General features: G+C 41.5%; 1 protein-coding gene and 1 long non-coding RNA gene across 6 annotated transcripts in view; one reads left to right on the top strand and one right to left on the bottom strand.

Annotated features, from left to right (window-relative positions):
- Positions 1-6,841, bottom strand: part of LOC308589920 — a 29,124-nt gene extending 22,283 nt beyond the window's left edge. For both annotated transcript variants that reach the window (XR_014009554.1, XR_014009555.1), the window contains exons 1-2: positions 6,754-6,841; positions 6,382-6,428 (exon numbers count right to left, since the gene is read on the bottom strand). This is a non-coding gene — a long non-coding RNA (uncharacterized lncRNA). The remainder of the gene's footprint in view (positions 1-6,381; positions 6,429-6,753) is intronic.
- Positions 6,842-7,561: 720 nt separating this feature from the next.
- Positions 7,562-19,125, top strand: part of ADGRG2 (adhesion G protein-coupled receptor G2) — a 55,102-nt gene continuing 43,538 nt past the window's right edge. For 3 of the 4 annotated variants that reach the window (XM_081199407.1, XM_081199406.1, XM_081199404.1), the window contains exon 1: positions 7,562-7,696. The gene's annotated coding sequence lies outside the window, so the exon portion shown is untranslated. Of the gene's footprint in view, positions 7,697-8,127; positions 8,565-19,125 lie in introns of those variants that run through there. The other variant, XM_081199405.1, reaches the window with a different exon arrangement.

Genomic DNA, 19,125 nt, shown 5'->3' with positions numbered 1-19,125 from the left:
CCTGCCAATATAGGGTGTGATGCAAAGCCCCTAGCTTTCAGCATGCCTTCCAAAACAAGCAAATAGTTCAGACAATTTTTTTCTTTTTAAAAATCACATATAATTCATTTCCCTCTCTCTTTTGGGAAAGTGGATATATTTTTGAGTTGGTAAACCTCAAGAACACTTAGCTGTGTCAGCATTATATAACAATTTGTCCTACAAAGGCTACAAGCTGTTGAAATTATACGTAATTATTTATAATATTAGCTATTAACCTGTTACAGCCTATTTGTCAAAGCTTTCTCACTTTGTCATGAATTGCACGGTTAACTAGGCAGTCCCAAGTGTTTCTCCACTGGTTACAGTTTGTTCCCAGTCTATAATATTTGATTTGAAGCTGAATCAATAGGGACTCTCCTGTTTTGCTCCAGCGGCAGAATGTTCCTGGGTGGAGCCAGATTCTTTTCAGGAGTCATATCAGATAATTACTCAACAGTCAGACACAAATGAGGGATGTGATAAGCCTATGATGTGGTAGGTTACGTTATCACTAATATGATGACCTACTTAAACTGAAGTTGTGAACTTACTCAAAATCCCTCACTCCTATGAGATCTTAGGATGGGGTGGGTGATCAAGCTTGCTGGCAATCATATAATCTTAAACGGGAACAGTTCCCTCAAAAATCACATTATAGTGACATGTTGCTGGCTGCCCATTGATGAAGGGAAAGTGCACTCTACATATTCAGAAGTACTTGTGTGGGGTGGTAGCCAGTTCTTCTCTCCTTCCCTTACAAGTCACTTCCCTACCCCCTACCCTACTCCCAGGGTTGGGTCTTGTCTTCCCACCTTAGAATCTCTGCAATCTTGGCCCACCCCATTTTCATTCTTTCCTAATACTTTCCTTGTGCATAACACTAGTGAACCAGACCTCCACAGTCAACAGGATTTCCACGGAGGGTTCAGTCCTGCTCAGTTTGATTACATGTGTGTGCTCCTCTGCTGGGAACAGGCACATGCAGCCAAAGCACAGTGTGGGGCTGTGCCACTCCTCCTCCCTGTACAATGCTCTGCCCCCAACAGCTGCCTCAACGTGATTTGGATGAACCATAGATCTGCCCAGTTTGGCCTGATCCGGTTCGAGCTTTGAACTTTGGCTGTATCCTATGCACAGTCCTATTTCTTTCTTTTCAAATTTGGTTAAAAGCACTGCAGTTTGGAACAGTTTTGTGCACCATCTTGATTCAAAATATCATCTGATAGCATCCAACCACAGGCCAAAGGCCCACTTTTCCGTCATGCCCGAATATCCAAATCAGCACATTTTGAAACCATAATGCCAAACTGGGTGAAGATAACTTCAGAAATTTCCAATTTAGAACATTTTGGTTTGCCAACATGATTCAAAATGGCACCCGTATTAAAATAAATAGATAAAAACTGCCTCCTCTGTTTTGAGAACCACCATGCTAAGTTGGGTGACAATATTTCAAGAGGCGTCTGAATGCATAGAGAACAGGTGGATACTTTCCCAAATACACACACACACACACACACACACACACGAAGGAAGACTTAGAAATTTTCATAGCACATAAATATCAGTTCATGCTACTTGTGCCAGTTCAGCCTTTGCAGCAGTCACTGCAGCGACCCATCCGAAACATTAATTTGCTATTTAACGTAAGAACTGAAACAGAATGTTTCTTTGCAGTACTAATTACACATCAGACTGCATATATCATCTACTTTAAAATGCAAACAATTATACATTTGACTATTAACCAATAGGTTTGGGACTGTAATTTTACTGTGCTTTACTGCATAGATTATAGAGAGAAAATATTTAGATGGTTGTAAACCACATTATGCTTTCCACAGCCAATGTTTTATGCATTGAAAAAATAAGTTATGATAATTTTTTGGATGTTTTCTAGAAAATGTTAGAAACCTAATATGATGTCATTTCTTATTTACACAGTCTGTTTCAGACAAAATGCACACACTATATTTTTAGATAAAAGTTAAATGGCATTCAGTTTCAGGATCTGATTTAGATATGAACTACTGTTTCTAGATCTGCTTCACTTGCAGAGAGATCATGTACTGAAGTACTGTCATTCCAAAACCTGGAATCTGATGACAAACCATGCCTGGTTTCACTCCAGTAATTCCACTGGACACCGCCCAGTTCTAAAGATTTACTCTACTGCAGCCAAGAGAAATTACTAGACTTTAGCTTTTGTCTTGGAAAGTGTGGATTTCTCCCACTTTTGACAACTAGCAGGGTATTTTGTTAGTCAGAAGGTTACTTGCTTAAAGTTTTCCTCCTTGTTATGATTCATCAAGACTCCACTGCACACTCGTTTCTCTCTTTCTGGATTTTTACATGACATCAATAAAGTTTATGCTATGAGAGGGACTGTATTATAAGAATTCTGTTCTGTGACAGGGGCAGCCAGCTTGTGCCACAGGCAACAGGGATTTATGGTACAGGTGGACAGGTCAAAGAGATGGTGATGATGATGATAACGATAATTAACAAATTTATATCCCTGCCCATCTGGGTTTCCCATTATATTAGCTATGCCAGGGTCAGGCCTCTTACCTACTTCTCCTGATGCTGCCTGCCTCTTTTTCTAGCTCAGTAGACTAGAGACAAAACTACAGCTATGAATCTAAGTGGATTCATATCTACACATGTGGTACGCATATACACAGAATATGGCAATTGAAGCAAAACCTTCTCTTGATCATGTGTTGGCCAGGAGATGCGGCTGACATTTGTGTCAGCATCTAGGGGATGGGACTAGCCTGCACATTCTCAATAACCCCTTTTTGTGTTTGGCATCCATGGAGACTGAAAGGCTGAAGAGGACTTCAAAATCAATCAAAACAGAATGATGGGCTGCTATTGTTTTATCTCTTAGGGCTGATTCAGTTCAAGTTAGTTGCCTCATTTATTTATTTTTAAACACAGCCAGTTTTCATCACAGCACCCTGAAATGTCCACAGCAACTCACAACTTGACCAAACTTTTCTTAATCATTCTACAAAATGGCAGGCTATGGATAACTCCTATTTTACACTTTTAAGTTCCTTACATGGGACATACATTTAGCTAAGTTTTCTGGTGCTAAGTCTCAAGAGGGGTATGTGTGTGAATGAAGTTTGGAGACTTTCCTGGGCATGACTAGTTGTGACATTGGTGGGCTTTTCTCATACTTTGGACTTGTGCCATGCTTACAACAATTCTACTTGATTAATCCTTCTTGATTAATCCTTGCAATACACACAGTGCTGCTTGTCAGAGAATAACAGTTGCCCTTCTACATGGTTCGGGTGTTGCTTTCACTGAGAATTGTCTCTTCTGCCCATTCAGAACTAGGGGTTGTGTGTGGGGACCCAATGGAATATTCATCTCAGCCTTGAGCAGCAGGATGGTTGAAAGAGCACAAAAGGATCCTGTCCTCTATAACTGCAATCTGAATACAGTATAAACATATAGTGTATCAGCAAAAGTAAGTATTTTTGAATTTGCAGGAACCAGAATTTAAACTTCTGTCCAGAAGGACAAGATTTAGCTTCACACTTTGTAAGAAAGAACAAGAAGGGAAAGAAATTTTCCTGGAAGAAACAATGCTGTGCAGAGTATCATCTGCCCTAAAGGACCTATTAGGGCCACTTTAACCCTAATTAAAATAGCCTCTCACATGGTGCTCTTAGTCTACTGACCTGCTGAATCCATAGCATCACAGCTCCTGAATGTTTCACAAAATACTAAGTGTGGTACACCAAGACCATCCTTAGCTAAATGGCAAGTATCACTGTGGATGTGTTGTGACACAATTAGTGATTATGTAGAAGTTTTTTTTTTCTTTAGAACTGCTACAACTTTCAGGTTATCAGGAACACTTCCCAAGAAAGCAGAACATCTCAATTGCTCTGTGAATTACATATTTCTTTTTCTTTTGCAAAACAAAAGGTTAAATATTACATCCAAACTGGACCAATGGGTTTATTATCATGTCTTTGAAAATCTATGAAACACAGGTTGAACAACAAAGAGGTCACAGTATGTATAAAAGTTTTTTTTAAAGGAACTTAAGTCATTTTTAAAAGCAACAACACAAAAACCACATTGTGACCAATATGCAAAAAGTAGTGATGTGAATTGCCTTTGATCTTGAGGTTTGTGTACATCTGTACACAGGAAACATGCAAAGCATTATGTTTATATGCCATTGTGACTTGAAATGCACTTAACGTAGAATGTCTGCATATAAACTGCTTATTGGGTGATACTTAATTATGTTTTACACCGAGTGGACCCACTGGAATTAATGAACATGACTAATTCAATAGGTCTACAATGAGTAAAACTTACTTGGATTGCTGAATTGTGTTGTTAATCTGCTTTATATACAAATTTTCTGGTTTATATGAATTGCAGCTCACACTAATAATGTTCTTTGCCTCTAGTCATCATGATAAGATATTACTCTTACTATACACATCCCCAGAAAGGTTTACAATATCACCTTATTATCTTTGGGTTAATCACTGCAGTACTAGCACATTGGTTCCAGGGCAGTTTTAGGATCACCAGGACTAAACTGGTCATTTGAAGATGATCCTTAGGCCATTCTCCTTGAAGTGCCTACTCTGCAGAGTACTCTATGGAGCTCTCTTGGGCAAACTTGTTTGATTATTGTTGCTTCATATTTGAAAGGGAGTGGGGTTTACAGTGAGTACTACAATGATCCTTTTCTCCTCACATTGAAAGAGGGGTGCCAACTTGAATAAATATGCGGGGCAGGTAAGCTCGGCCCCATATAATCGCTCACAAGACATGGTGTGTGCACACCATTCAAATGGCAATGCCTATCAACTTTTGGGGGTTCTTGGTCCCATCAAATATTTTATTGGTGGGGCCGAAGGGACCTCAGACTCTAGGAGTTGGCTTCTATGTTTTGAAATGTATTATTATTATTATTTAACAAACTTTCTTTGTTTGCATCTGCATAACATACCAAAAAGAGTTTTCACAGTTGAAATGTGTGAAACAGTGCAATCCAATATATACAGCAGATCCCACTGTGTTCAACTGGAGTTACTTCCAGCATATGCATGTGATTGCAACTTGGTTCCACTATTCTTTGACTGAACTCTCACAACAATAAATTACATATATCAGAGAAACCAATGGCATACATTACAAAACTAAAATGAGTGGTTTAGATTCCCACCACACATGACAACACACATGCATGTGATTGCACAGAGCTGTCTTTTAAGAGAATTTTAAGGCTCTCCATATCTACCACCTCTGCAGTCTTTGCATCACTGACATTCATCTGGCATTAGCAGCTTGGAGGCTGCAGTTCTAACATCAGTGATTTTTTTATTTTGCTCAAAATGATGCCAAACATTTTTATTTAATAATTATTAAAAATTAAATATGTGCATCATGTCTAGATAAAAACCACAAGGACAAATGCTGATTCCCAACTAGCTAAGCTCCACAAGCACATCTATGTGTGTAATAAAGTTAAAGGGACCCCTGACCATTAGGTCCAGTTGCGGACGACTCTGGGGTTGCAGCACTCATCTCGCTTTACTGGCCAAGGCAGCTGGCATTTGTCCGCAGACAGCTTCTGGGTCATGTGGCCAGCATGACTAAGCCGCTTCTAGCGAACCAGAGCAGCGCTCGGAAACGCCGTTTACCTTCCCACCAGAGAGGTATCTATTTATCTACTTGCACTTTGACATGCTTTCGAACTGCTAGGTTGGCAGGAGCTGGGACCGAGCAACGGGAGCTCACCCAGTTGTCGGGATCTGAACCGCCAACCTTCTGATCAGCAAGCCCCTAGGCTCTGTGGTTTAACCCACAGTGTCACCCACGTCCCCATGTGTGTAATAGGACAGGCCTAATGTGATAATCTAAAATAAGAGCAGCAAGTGTGTGTCTATAAAACAAAGGGGGCGGCTGAATAGGACATAGCATGCTGTAGGGGAGGGATATCTTGTTCAACTGAAGGGCAACAGTCCCTCCTGCACAACCTTTGGGGTCAGGGGGCATGTGGCAGTGATGGGTGGGGCCAGAGGCAAAAGTGGGTGGAGTGATGAATGCAAATTTTACCTTTGTACACACATTCACCTAGGACACTGCTCTCTATCCTCCATCCAGGGAAGCATCATCACGGTTGAAGGATGCATTCCAGGCAGACAAAAATGCTCAGGGAGAGTTTGAGGCATGGCTAGTAGTGGCTGTGTGGCTGGAGAAGAGTCCTGAGAGAGCCAGGGAGATTGGCCCGGAGGGCTGCATTTGGCCCCTGGGGCTGAGCTTCCCCACCACTGCCAAAAGACTGTGATGTGAAATAAGTGGGTTACTTACTTTTTTCATTGCAAAACTGCTGTCACCTGACATTAAGCAAAAGTCACCTAAAAGGAAAAGGAAATAATTAAGGTTGATCAGAAAAGGCTCTCTGAGTAGCTTCCAGATCACAAAAACTTAACAGTCCCTGCCCTCAGGCCTACACTCTTAAAATGACATGACACAGAGAAAATTAATTGGGAGGAGGAAATACAAAAAAAGATTCAAACTGGAGAGGAGGAGACGGATGTGGCAAGTGACAGAGAGGGAAAGCTCCTCCACTCCACATTAATTCTCCTTTGCTTGCTCAAAGCTTATTCAGTGGGTAGACGATGTCTGCTTTTTATTGAACATTCGTTCTGATTTGTTTATGAGCATTCATTCTGCACTTACCCTGATCTCCTTACTGTCAGGGTATTTGCATGTTTTCCCATTCATCATCTGTTCTTCCCAAACTTTTCAATGCATTTCCTCATCATGGCGAGAAGCCCATACATTTTAAAAAAGTGGATTTCCTGCACTAGAGCGCTTTAATCCACCTTAATACTGCAAAACCTAAAGTTCCAGCACGCACGTGAATCCTTTCTGTAAAACACTGGTGGCCAGGGGGGGAACACATAGTTCTCCATGGAAGCACCTATAGGCATTCCCAGCTCCTCTTTCCCTGCACACGTGGCCGTATAATGGCCATTCCCTAGTGGCACCATGCAGTTGACATTATTTCCACTGTGTTCCTCCGCAGTTTAGTATGGGAAGCTGTGGTGCACCTAAATCAAGCCACTAAGAGGCCTGTGGTATGTATGTGCTGAAGTTTTCAGCTCAGTAGTGCAGAGTCCTCCACTTGTATCTACGCCTGGCAAAGGTAGCAGCAGCAGGTGGCTTGGAAGGAAGACATCTCTCTGGCTGGGACCCCGAAGAGCTGCTGCCAGTCAGAGTGGGCAACACGGAGGGGGGCAGATGGTCAAGCCGGGCAGCATCCTCCTCTCTGATTCATTCTGACTAGTTTTGTCGGTTTCCGCCTTATACATTAGAAAGTTCGAGGAGGGAAAGACGTGCGCCCACCACCACCAGCACCCCGACACGAACATAGACCCCGTCCTGACGGCTAGGACTGCCCCGCGTCGTCTCCGGCTCTCCAGTTTCCTCCTCCCGCCCGCGCCTCCCCTCCTTCCCCTCCCCTCCTCCCCGCGCTGCCGCTTCCACTGCTGCGCCGCGCCTTTTCGCCTCCACTTCAAAGCGCCCGGGTGCCTCCACACCACAGAGCGGCGACGAGGGGCGAAGGAGGAGAAAGAAGGACCAAGTTTCTGCTCAGGGCGCTGGAACCGGGCAGACGCAGGTGCGTGTCTGCGTCTTTAAAGGGGTCGCGCGCAGGGCGGGGTGGCGGTGGGGAGAGACTGCTAGGCGCCCAAACAGAGGGGAGAGGCGGCGAGGGAAACTCCCGCCTCAGGCAGACGCCTCGTTGGGACCCCGAGGCTGCCGACGGTCAGGACGAGTTGCTGGAGCGACTGCGGTGAGAGAAGGGGCACTCGCTGCTTTGTCGTCCTCCAGACGTCGCCAGCTGCCGTCGGGGCAAGGAGGTGGGTCAGGGAGGCACCGTAGGCAAAAAGAGCGAGTTGCTCATACAAGTTTGCCATCTGTGCGGGGGGAGGAGTCTTGTCTTTTTTATTTTTTTAAAGAGCGTATTATTTGGGCTGCGTAATTAGACAAAGGATGAATGGAGCGGGGGAAGTTCCCCCAGAGGAGTAGCAATGGTTTCAACCGCTGAAGGGTTCAAGGACTAGCTCGTATGAGGAAGATGCTTGTGTTGGGGAGGCAGAGGGAAATTCTCTATTCAGTTTTTCCGTCAGTCAAGCTCCAGAGAAAGACGAAGGGAAGTCAAGCCAGGAATCAAAGAGCCACAGACACATGACACGTTTTCTTTTTCTTTTTTAAGAAAAGGCAAAGTAGTTTCAAGATTCCTCACCAGTTTAGTTTATTCGATTAGAAGCGAAATGTGCTTTTTGCTGTGGTCATGGAATGATCAACAGGTGTAAGGTTTGTCTACACAATGCTAAATCTGTAACAAGAGGAATTGGCAGGCAAGAAGTCGGAAGTAAAGAAGTGGATACCCAGTGAAAAGGATAGCTATTCCATCTCCTAAAATCCACTTACTTCTTGTCACACCTGCTCCTAAGAGGTGTTTGAAAGTTGTTTGGAGAGAGGAGGTAAAAGTACCGGCTTTCCCACTCTTCCAGAATTGTTCAATGGATCTGGGAATTCAATCTGTGTTATTGATTTTTTTTAGTCCATTTGAGATAAAATAACAAAGGAAAAAGAACCAGGTAGCATAGATTGTAACAACAGCCCCACAGTATGCCTTGTAAGAACAAGAAGAGACCTGTCTTTTACCTCTGTTTGATTAATCTAATCTAATCTTGCAAATATAAAGTGTGTTATGGTGTAACTAATTTACCTGAGGTAACTGTGGAGGTGTCTGTTACTGTGGACTGTAATAGGTCACCTTGTACCCATTAGTCATATGCATTAGCACAATGCAAAGTTAAAGCATTTTTCAGGCCCATTAATTTCAGTGGGACAGAATTAAACATGTTAAGGCGGCATTTCTAAACTTCCCCTGCTAGGAAATGAGTCCACTGAATTAATCAATAGGACTTTTTTCTGGGTCAGTATATATAAAACAATCCTTGCTTGAAGTGCTTAACTTCAGCTACTAGACTATAGTATCGTCCTTTGAAATGCTATCTAGAACAAACTTAGTTGGTCTCTAAGGTGCTACTGGACATTTTTTTTTTAATTTTTAAAATATATTTCTAACCAAACTTGGACACTTTTATGCCCTGTTCATTCATTGGAAGAGTTGAGACAAGCGTAACTCTCCAATTTAAATCAGCGGAACCAATCCTTTGTATGTTTATTCAAGACTTAATCCCACCTTATCCAAGGGGTCTTGCTTGCAGATACCTGTGCTTAGCAGGAGGTTACTCAGAGGCAGTGTGTAGGCAAAGGTCCCATGTTCAACCCTTGTCATCTCCATGTCGATCAGAATGACTGCATTGTGTCGAACCTTGGAGAACTACTGCAGTCAGTGTAGACCAGGGGTTGCTAACCTTTTTAGTCTGTGGGCAAATTGAGGTTTTTGAGGTTGTGCCGTGGATAATACTCTGCTGGTTGCTTCTTTCCCACCTGCCCTGAATCAGCCCCCTCCTTGACATACAGAAAGAATGAATGCATGTACACACCCATACTTTCCAGGGGGATATTGGGGGAAGTCAAGTTCGGTAGAGTTAATGTGAGCCTTGACAAGCACATAGAGCTGGAAGAGTGGTGCTCTTTCCCAATCTGAAAGAAGAGCTGGAAGAAGTAGGGAACAGTACCACACTTCCAGCTTCCTCCCTTAGCTCTATATACTTGACAAGAAAAAGGAATCATCCTCACCACCTCCAGACAAAGGGGACAGCGAGGGGCTTGTAGGCTTTGTGTGCCCACAGGAACCACATTCATGACTTCCTGTGTAGAAAATACTGAACTGCAACATTCAGCACTTTTACCATTGCATGGCACATATTTTTTATTCTTTGTAATACCAAACTGGAGCAAGAAAAAGAAGGAAGTGTGTTGCTAAGTGCATGTAAAGAGCATTTCATATTTGCTTATTTTTTATTTATTTTTAAAGTCAAGTTATGCCCTGTTTTTCTTTACAAAGAAGAACACCCAGAGCGGTGTAAATGTAATTTCTGTGGGACATGTGATGAACAGCACTTAAAAGGGCCTATAATGCTTGTCTTTTACATTTCTGACAGCACATTGCCCAATCTCAATACATTTGTTTTAAAATAATGAAGATTAGGCTGCAAATAATACAGAAGGCATGGCTGGCTGAACAGGTTTTTCAGTATGTTTAGGGATAAGGTGAAAGAGTTCCTCAGTTTAATGAAATGTAATACAAGTTCAATCTTTTATGAAAGAAAAAAACCAAATGATTTACTAGCAGAATCAATCTGGGTGAAATGCACCCAGCAAACACTTCAAAATCAGGTATTTTTAAGCACATGTTTAACTTTCCCATTGAAACCAGTGACATATTGAAATTAACTTTGGCTGGGACATGACTTTCATCCTGTCACCTTTCACCCTTTTATGATTTGGGGGAGGAATTAATGTTACTTTTCACTCTTAAATTTTTTTTATTGAAAAGTGCTCAGCACCATGCTCTAATTTACCAGATGGTGTCAGATGTTGTACACTGCATTGTTGTACAAACTGCATCGTTCTAATGGCAGGTGTGTTTCACACTGGTATTAAAATGGTCTCTTCTGTGGTTTTGGGTTTCATTATTTACTCTCAGTGCACTTACCTTAAATCATCCTCCTGTCTAATGCAGATTTTTTTGTTTGCTGGGCATGTGTTCAGTTCTGTTGTTGTACATCTGGGACTAGGGTCACTGGATGCAGGTGAAGACTTCACTATTGGGCATACTCACAGTTTTGGATCTTTGTGATGGTAGTTTATTGAACAAGCAAGAGTGGGAATAGTATATGGCAGTGCTGCAAACCAGGAAAAAGAAATGGACCTGATATATCATATTACTAATATTATGGCAGGTTTTAGGAATTGTGAGATTTCTCTTGCTCATATTTGTGGAATATTTTGATGTTTAAAACCAAAAAGGCCAAGTGTCCTATTGTTTGGTTCGCTTGGTTATATGTTACTTTGGGTTGCCCTGGGCTGGATAAAACAACTAACAAAATTAATAAATAATAATAATATTGCTTGCGAGTCTTCTTGGTGCCTTCATGCTCATGGAGAAGAACACCGGAAGGGAGAAAATTGTTTATTTAATGAGCAATTAGGTAGAATCTGCTTGCATACTTTATATTTTTGCAAAGTAAAATGTTACAGGCTTTTAAATACCCAGAGCTTCAAATTAAGGGAGTTTTCTTCAGTTTCCCCCTCTTCACCATCGCTACAGCCCTGGTTCCTTGACTTATTCTTTGAGAAGCAGGTTAAACTTGTATAAAGTTTGCTTATATACCCTGCAAATTTTGATTTTTGAGTTCACAAGTAGTAACTAGGGTAGTAGTTACTTTCCATGGCTAGCTTGTGTCAGCTCTGCAGTTTCCCTTAATTTCTTTAGCAAAACTTCCTTGATACTCAGTGGCGAGAATTTTTCTGCAAATAAGTGCCTATTATTATACTTAGTCTTAGTTACATTGGGGTATGTGAGCTAAAGGGTTCTGCCAAACTCAGTGGAAAAAGTGTGTAAGGGAGAAGAGAGAGTTGATGGAAGGAGTGGCACCATGCAACTTGCAAGGAGGCAATTCCAAGCATAAGAGTCAGCAAGAGAGAAGAGGTGGAGTTGTCTGAAGAAGCAGGAAACCTTTGAATGGTTGATGGCGATGGAGCTGGAGGAGTGAAAGTCATGATCACGAATGCAGTGGAGGCTGGTCCGTTAAGGCTAATGGGACACTGCCCACTAATTTCAGTCTGCCCTCAGCCCGGCCCCCACCTGTCTGCTTTCTTACTGCCATCAGTCCAGGGTATAGCACTGCATGTCAGCTCCCTCAGCAATCTTAGTGTTACCCTTCTGGAACTCAACAGGGAGGAGCATGGGGACAAGATTAGAATTTGTTGGCTGTGCCTGTTGTTGGCTCTGGTTCCACCTACTGTTGGCCTCCCTGCCTTCTACCCTTCCAGTCCCAATGGTCACCAACCACCACTGCACCAATGCACTGCAGTATGAGAGTAGAAAAAGAAGTCACATGGGGGAGTTTGAAAGTTAGGATGAAGCGTCTAATTATCACACGGTTAAGCTGAGTTTGATTTTGGTGATAGAGTTCTGGGTAGAAGTGAAGGATGTTTTGCTGAGCAATGGCAACCAAAGACCAGAGAGCAAAGGTTATAGTAGTAGCTAAGGTGAGAGCATGAACCTCAGTTTTTGCCAATAGGAAGGCCTGCCTTTTCTCAGTGTTGTAAAGAGAGAAGCATCAGGCTTTGCTGGCTGACTAGATATAGGAACAAAATAAAATAAAATTCCTTCCTGTAGCACCTTAGAGACCAACTAAGTTTGCTATTGGTATGAGCTTTCGTGTGCATGCACACTTCTTCAGATACACTGAAACAGAAGTCACCAGACCCTTATATATAGTGAGAGAGTGGGAAGGGGTATTACCGGTACTCAGAAGGGTGGTGGGAATGGGTGATTGGCTGATAGGTGTGGTAAACCTGTTGACGACTGTTAACCACTGCAGTTGGTCTTACAGGAAAAAGCAAGGGGTGAGATAGCTAAAAATAGCTTTATCATGTATAATGAGATAAGAATCCAAGCTATTTTTAGCCATCTCACCCCTTGCATTTTCCTGTAAGACCAATTGCAGTCGTTAGAGTCGTCAACAGGTTTACCACACCTATCAGCCAATCACCCATTCCCACCAACCTTCTGAGTAATACCCCTCCCCACTTCTCACTATATATAAGGGTCTGGTGACCCTTTTGCTTCGACTACGGCAGACCATCATGGCTACCAACCTGTAACTAGATATAGGAAGTGAAGAAAAGGGAGAGGTATCAAAGTTTTGTCCCTGCAAGGATGGTGACATCATGGACTGCGAAAAAAGAAAGAAGGGCTTTGGAGGAAAGAAAAGCAAGTCTTAAGACAAGGATGAAACATAAAAGTGGAAATATCAGACACGGGGACATTTAAAAACTGCCATATACTGAGTCAGAACATTGGTTTAACTTGCTCAGTAATGTCTACCCTAACTGGCTGTGGTTTTAGACAGGTGTCTCTTTCAGCCCTACCTGGAGATGCCAAGGATTGAACCTGGAGGAGGGAGAAAGTTCTATAGTGGAGCTAAATGTCATCTGCATAAAGGTGCAAGAGCAGTTCCACGAGGAACCCCACGAGGAGACAGAAAGAGAAGGAAAGCTTCCCCTTGCGGAAACACTGGAAGACTATGCAGATATGGTGGGACAAGCTGAGGACAAAATCACAGAAACATAGAGCATTAAGCAAGAAAGAGTGATCAACTGTATTTAAGGAAGACACTGGAGACATGGATAGTAGACAGGTCAAAATGGATAAGGGTAGAGCACAGACTTTTTGAGAGAAGAGGACCAAGCAGAGAGGAGATTTTACATAAATTCACTGTAGGTTAGGGTCTGCCCTGGCTTGCATCAGCAGCAAGACACAGGCAAGATGGGTTAACTTGGAGGAATTGTTTTGTCATAGGTGTGTCTACCTGGTTTCTCAATGTATCTGTATATCTCATGACCTGGTATTTTTATCTGGATGGGAAGCCGGTGATTTCATTGTGGGGAATATTCCTACCACAGTTAGATTCTGCAGAAGTTTAATAAGAATTAAAACTAGAATAGGATGGCAGTCATAGTCACAAATCACTATTACCATGGATAAGGGCTTCCAACTCTTTTAAGCAATATATGAGTGAGGCTTGTTACATTGATTTCAGTGGGATTTCTGCATATACATATTTGGGACTGCAGTTCACAGCAACCTGGATTCTAGATACTTAGCATATATGTTGTACCTACAGCACAAAGCATCGTAATTGCTGTATCTGATTGCACTGGGATTTCCATCCCTGTTTTTGGTGTTTGTTCCCAACACCTTCCTCCAATTGTACTTCTCTGCATGGGCTGGTTTGCATGAAACAGCAAGCCAAAATATGGCTTACTGGGGCAACACAACACAACTGTACAAACTCCTAGAGAGGAGCTTGCAGCAGCTTCGCTCCCCTCTGGTCTCTTTCGCTGTTGTGATGGCTTGGCAAAGTGTCTGAACTGGGATTTGTGGTTAAGCTTTCTCCTTACTAGCCATGAGCTGTAAGAGCTACAGAGTACTGATTTAAGATAAGATTTCACTACCCATGCCATGTGAACAATATGTCAAACTCCCGTCTACCTCTCTGACAGCACATCTTCCTCTTAAATTTCGAATTCATTTTGAATACAAGTAAAAGCAAGAAAGCTAGTGTACTGCCTGCACTGCTTCCATGTGCAAGGTGCCTGCTTGTGTGGTGAATGGCTGCTCGCTGGGTCCTTCAACTTAAATTACCTGTCCTAGGGTAAAGAGGTACCGTAAGATGCTAACTGCGGCTGCACACAACTATACCTTTAAAGCACATTTGAGGCACAACACAGGGGCCTGGTTCGCATGACATGGTAAGCCAAACTATGGTTTACAGAGACTGTGTGGGTTCCTGGTGAGTAAATTTCAGCTGCTTTGCTCCTCCTCTATGCTTTTTGATACTGTGCTTAGTTAAACCAAAGTTTGTTTTAACGATCCCTGTAGCATCAACTAACTAGATGACGGTGTTTCATAGCCGCTTGTAAAGTGCAGGATTTAGTAGGCAGGGAGATTTAGAATGCACTTTACCAGTGTTCCAGATACAGCATAACTCCCATAAAAAACAATAGCAAATAAACAAAAATCCTTTCAGTGATTTAGAGTCACCTACCTCCACCAGCAAATTTTACATGATGGAATCTTAACACTCTTTATTATTATTATTTTTTAAGGCGCCAGAAAGTTTCTGTGCAATACCATGAAACTTCAAAAAAGGAACACCATATTTTGTCTTCCATTTGCTACAAATATATTTGATATATTGCCAGTAAGCCAGTAAAGGACTTCAAGAAAGGCACTTCATTAGTGCATGGGAACAGCTCTCTTGACTTCAGTGTGATGTGGCTTGCTTCCTTACTGCCTCCTGGAAAAACCTACAGAAAAAAAGGATATTTTATAAAGAAGTTGCTTCTATTAAACCAGTTGCTAGTTTTCACAGTGACATAAAACTTTCCAGTGTTTATACCTTCCCCATTACATATACTTTCTTGTGCCAACCTTTTTTTTTTAAAAAAATATTTTTACTATTTTTGTATGCCAATCTGGACACACACAAGCAGATTCACATTCTAATAACCACAGCAATTAATGGGAGGAACAGGCAGGGAGCCATGTAATGCAGCACTAATTGTTGGATGAGTCCTTGTGGTTTTTGTCCATGTATTGACTTAGATTTGAACAGAGAACGACTGCTACAACACAGTGTGGGTAAACAGACATCACTGTGCTAATACTGCTATCTTATTCATGGAAGAAAATTAATGTTAACAATGCTGTTAAAATACTCAAGAGATATAAAGAGAACCTTTCTACAACAGAACATTTGCAGATTGTGCTGGAATTATTTTTAATTAACTGCTATCAAAAGATTCTGCTTTGTTTAAAATCATATAGCTCTATCATATTGCATTTCACTCAGACTTGACATTAAAATTACAAGAATTGCCTGAATTCCTGATGCTTTTGGTACCAACAACATAGGGAGGCTATTGCCTTATAGCAGGTATAGAAAATCTTTGGGCCTCTACTTGTTGCTGAACTATCATTATTATTATTATTGTCTTTGGCCATGCTTGCTGGGGCTGATGGGAGTTGTAGTTCAGTAACATCTGGAGGGCTGAAGGTTCCATACCTGGTTAGTTCTGCTTATGGGTTTCCCACTTAGCATCAGCTGGCCAGTATTCTTGGAAATGGAATGTTGGAATTGGTGGACCTTGATAGGATCCAGTTGGGTGCTTCTTAAATTCTTAAACATAAATTAATATTAAAAAAGCAAACTAGCTGAATAACCAAAATGATAGAACTATGAGCACCTTGCATACATTAAACCTTACTGTTACACAATTAAACCAAGTACAAATATTCAGACTTCGTGAAGTTGCCAGCTCTCAACCTTAGGGCTTGACCTTTCTTTAGTTGCTCTGAAGAAGGGAGACAATCAATGACATTATGGTGCTGCTGTCACAACAAGACCCTTCTCTCTGCCTTACTGATGTGGTCTAAAGGAAAGCTGAGCGATACATTTGGCACCAGCTTGGCTGCAGGAGTTGCTTGAAGGAGACATGCATATAACAATTTTAAGGACTCCATTTGGGATCTGTGTAGGGTTTACTTTTTAGCCTTTTCTTCTCCCAAAGATGACCTTCAAGGCAAGTGTGTACAGATGTTTCCTTGGTTTACTCCTGAAGTGTTTCTCATGAATGAGTAACTGGAAGGCAGCAGAGGTTTATGAACTGAGTTTTCCTTCTCCTAGATGGGCTACCTTCCTAGGTTGACAAGTCCCATTTGTCAAGTACCAAGACAGAAAAAGCATTTGGAAGTAACCTTTCAATGCTCTTGTTTTTGGGTTATTCTAAGTGTGCAGAATCACAAATTTTCACATTCCACAATGGTTGCTTGGTCTACATACCCACTAATCCATTTGTAGCATAAAAATATAGTTTTCCTCCTGTACTTGTTCATGATCATCCTCAAGCTACTTTCAATCTAGATTGATTCTAGATCCTGTCATCCACCAGGGTTGGTGTGGTTACTTGATACATGTTTGAAAACTCTCTTCTTGTTCAGTCATCCACACCTTTTCCTCCCTGCATGTGCCCCAGGGGTATTTAGAATATAGCGATGATTGTGATCTTGGTATGCATTGAACCACAATGTCATTTGGCAGGTGTATAATCCTCACCCCCATTGCCTACATCTGTTTTCATTTGTTTTCAAATGGACACACTGTGGTGTAATGCAGAATCAAGCTGCAATGAGCTTTTGTTTTCAGATGAAACCTGGTTCTCAAAAAGTGTTTTTCAGGGCAGGGGCAATAAACTATAAATCTAGATTGTTTGTGGACTACCTAGAAAAAAACAAGTACTCAGTGTCCATTGACTTTAGAATGAAATGTTGTATGTACCCAACTTAAACAACAAAGAACATGACCTGAGATTTCATTATTGGTAGGATAACTTAGACACAGCAATGTTGGAAGCTGCATGTCATCAGACTATTTGTTCATCTTGGATGTTATTGGGGAGGGCTTTGCTGGTATTTATTTGTTAACATTGATTATGGATGCTCTCCAATGATCTTGGATACTTTTATGAGCTTTGCAGGTTCAATATTTTCTTATTAAATGATCTATTAAGAGTACTATCCTACATTAAACTTAAGGAAGGGACTATTGCTTAGGGGGCAGGTTATTTTGTATGTGAGAAATACAATCCCTGACATTTTATGTGAAAGACCTCTGCCTCAAACCATAGAGAACATTACTGCTGGTCAGAACTGACACACTTGGCTAGATCAAGACTGGTGGACCTCCAAAGGTTGTTAGACTACAACTCCCATTAATAATAATAATAATAATAATAATAATAATAATAATAATAATATCATCTTTATTGTCATTGCCCCCTCTCGGGGACAACGAAATTACTTGGCTGCTCCATCCACCCAGATAGGGCACTCCACACAAAATCAAAACAACTATAAAAACACTAATTAAAACAATACAGTATAATACAGCAAGGAAGATTAGATGACTTTCAAAGTCCAGGCTTCCCATTCAGGGCCGAGATCGCTCTGGAGAAGAAGCTGTTCTTAAGACGGCTCGTTCTTGTCTTCATCGTCCTGTATCTCCGTCCCGACGGCAGGAGCTCGTAGAGACAGTGACCAGGATGCGATGGATCTTTTACTATGCCCAGTGCCTTCCTATGGCACCTTGTGGCATAAATCTGCTCCAAGGTGGAGAGTGGGCAGCCAACAATGCTCTCTGCTGCCTTAACAACTCTGCACAACCCCAACCTGTCCCGGGTAGTACAGCTTCCGTAGCACACACATAAGCCATAAGTGAGCACGCTCTCAATGGCACAGTGATAGAATAGAAGGCAAGCAGCAGTTTCTGCGGAAGATGGTTTTTCCTTAGAATTCTCAAAAAGTACAGTCTCTGCTGCGCCTTCTTCACAAGCCCCCTTGTGTTGACACTCCAGGACAGATCCTCTTGTAATTCAATGCCCAAAAATCTGAACGTTGTTACCCTCTCCACACAGACCCCATCAATCAAAAGTGGCTGGACATTGCTCTTCTGTCTCCTGAAGTCCACCACAAGCTCCTTTGTCTTCCTTGTATTTATGAGCAAGTTGTTATCCTTGACCATTTGCCCTGCCAGCTCAGGCTGATGGGAACTGGAGTCCAACAACATTTGCAAGGACACAGGCTAATGTTAGTCTAGTGTATGCTACCATTTATTATTAATATTATTATTAATATTAACAAATCATAATAAATTATTAAGCTTTGTGTTAGCTATGGTTTTTAGATAGTAGCCTAGAGAGCAAGAATTCTGGGCTCTATGCAAAGGATTTACTTATGCAAAGGATTTACTTAACTGGTTTTGATTTCCAGGAAGCTCTGGAATGCTCTGTACTATAAAGTGATTTTGTATCAGATATATGTGGTTTTTAAGTGGAAATATGACCTACCTTTAAATATAATATACTGTAAATCAGTCTGTGCTATAACTGCAATCTCATAGGAAGAAAAATTCATAGTGCACAAATTAGCATTGCTTATATAGCATTAACAGTGAGCTAAAATTAAAACCTAATGGGTGCAAAAAATATCAATTTCTTATCAAACGGATGAGGCATTTTCTTGACATTCCTGTCTCCTAGTCTGGTGAATAAAACTGATCCCCATTTTCCATCCTTGCCATATACAGTAAGCTTCCAATAATTTTTAAGACAAACTGTGTGCAAGTTCTTTTACAGTCATCTAAATAAAATAGTTGTAGGAGAAAAAAGATTGCTTCTTGGTAATCTGACTACATTTCATTACCTGTGAATACACAATTTATTATTGTGTTCTGCTATTTTCAGTTGCGTTGTAGTTAGTTTAACAGTCTTCTATAC

This window comes from Podarcis bocagei (genome assembly GCF_964188305.1).
Source record: "Podarcis bocagei genome assembly, chromosome: 6".
In the NCBI taxonomy this organism is placed as follows: domain Eukaryota; kingdom Metazoa; phylum Chordata; class Lepidosauria; order Squamata; family Lacertidae; genus Podarcis; species Podarcis bocagei.
The sequence above is the reverse complement of the archived record's forward strand: the minus strand, read 5'-3'. Positions and strand labels throughout refer to the sequence as shown.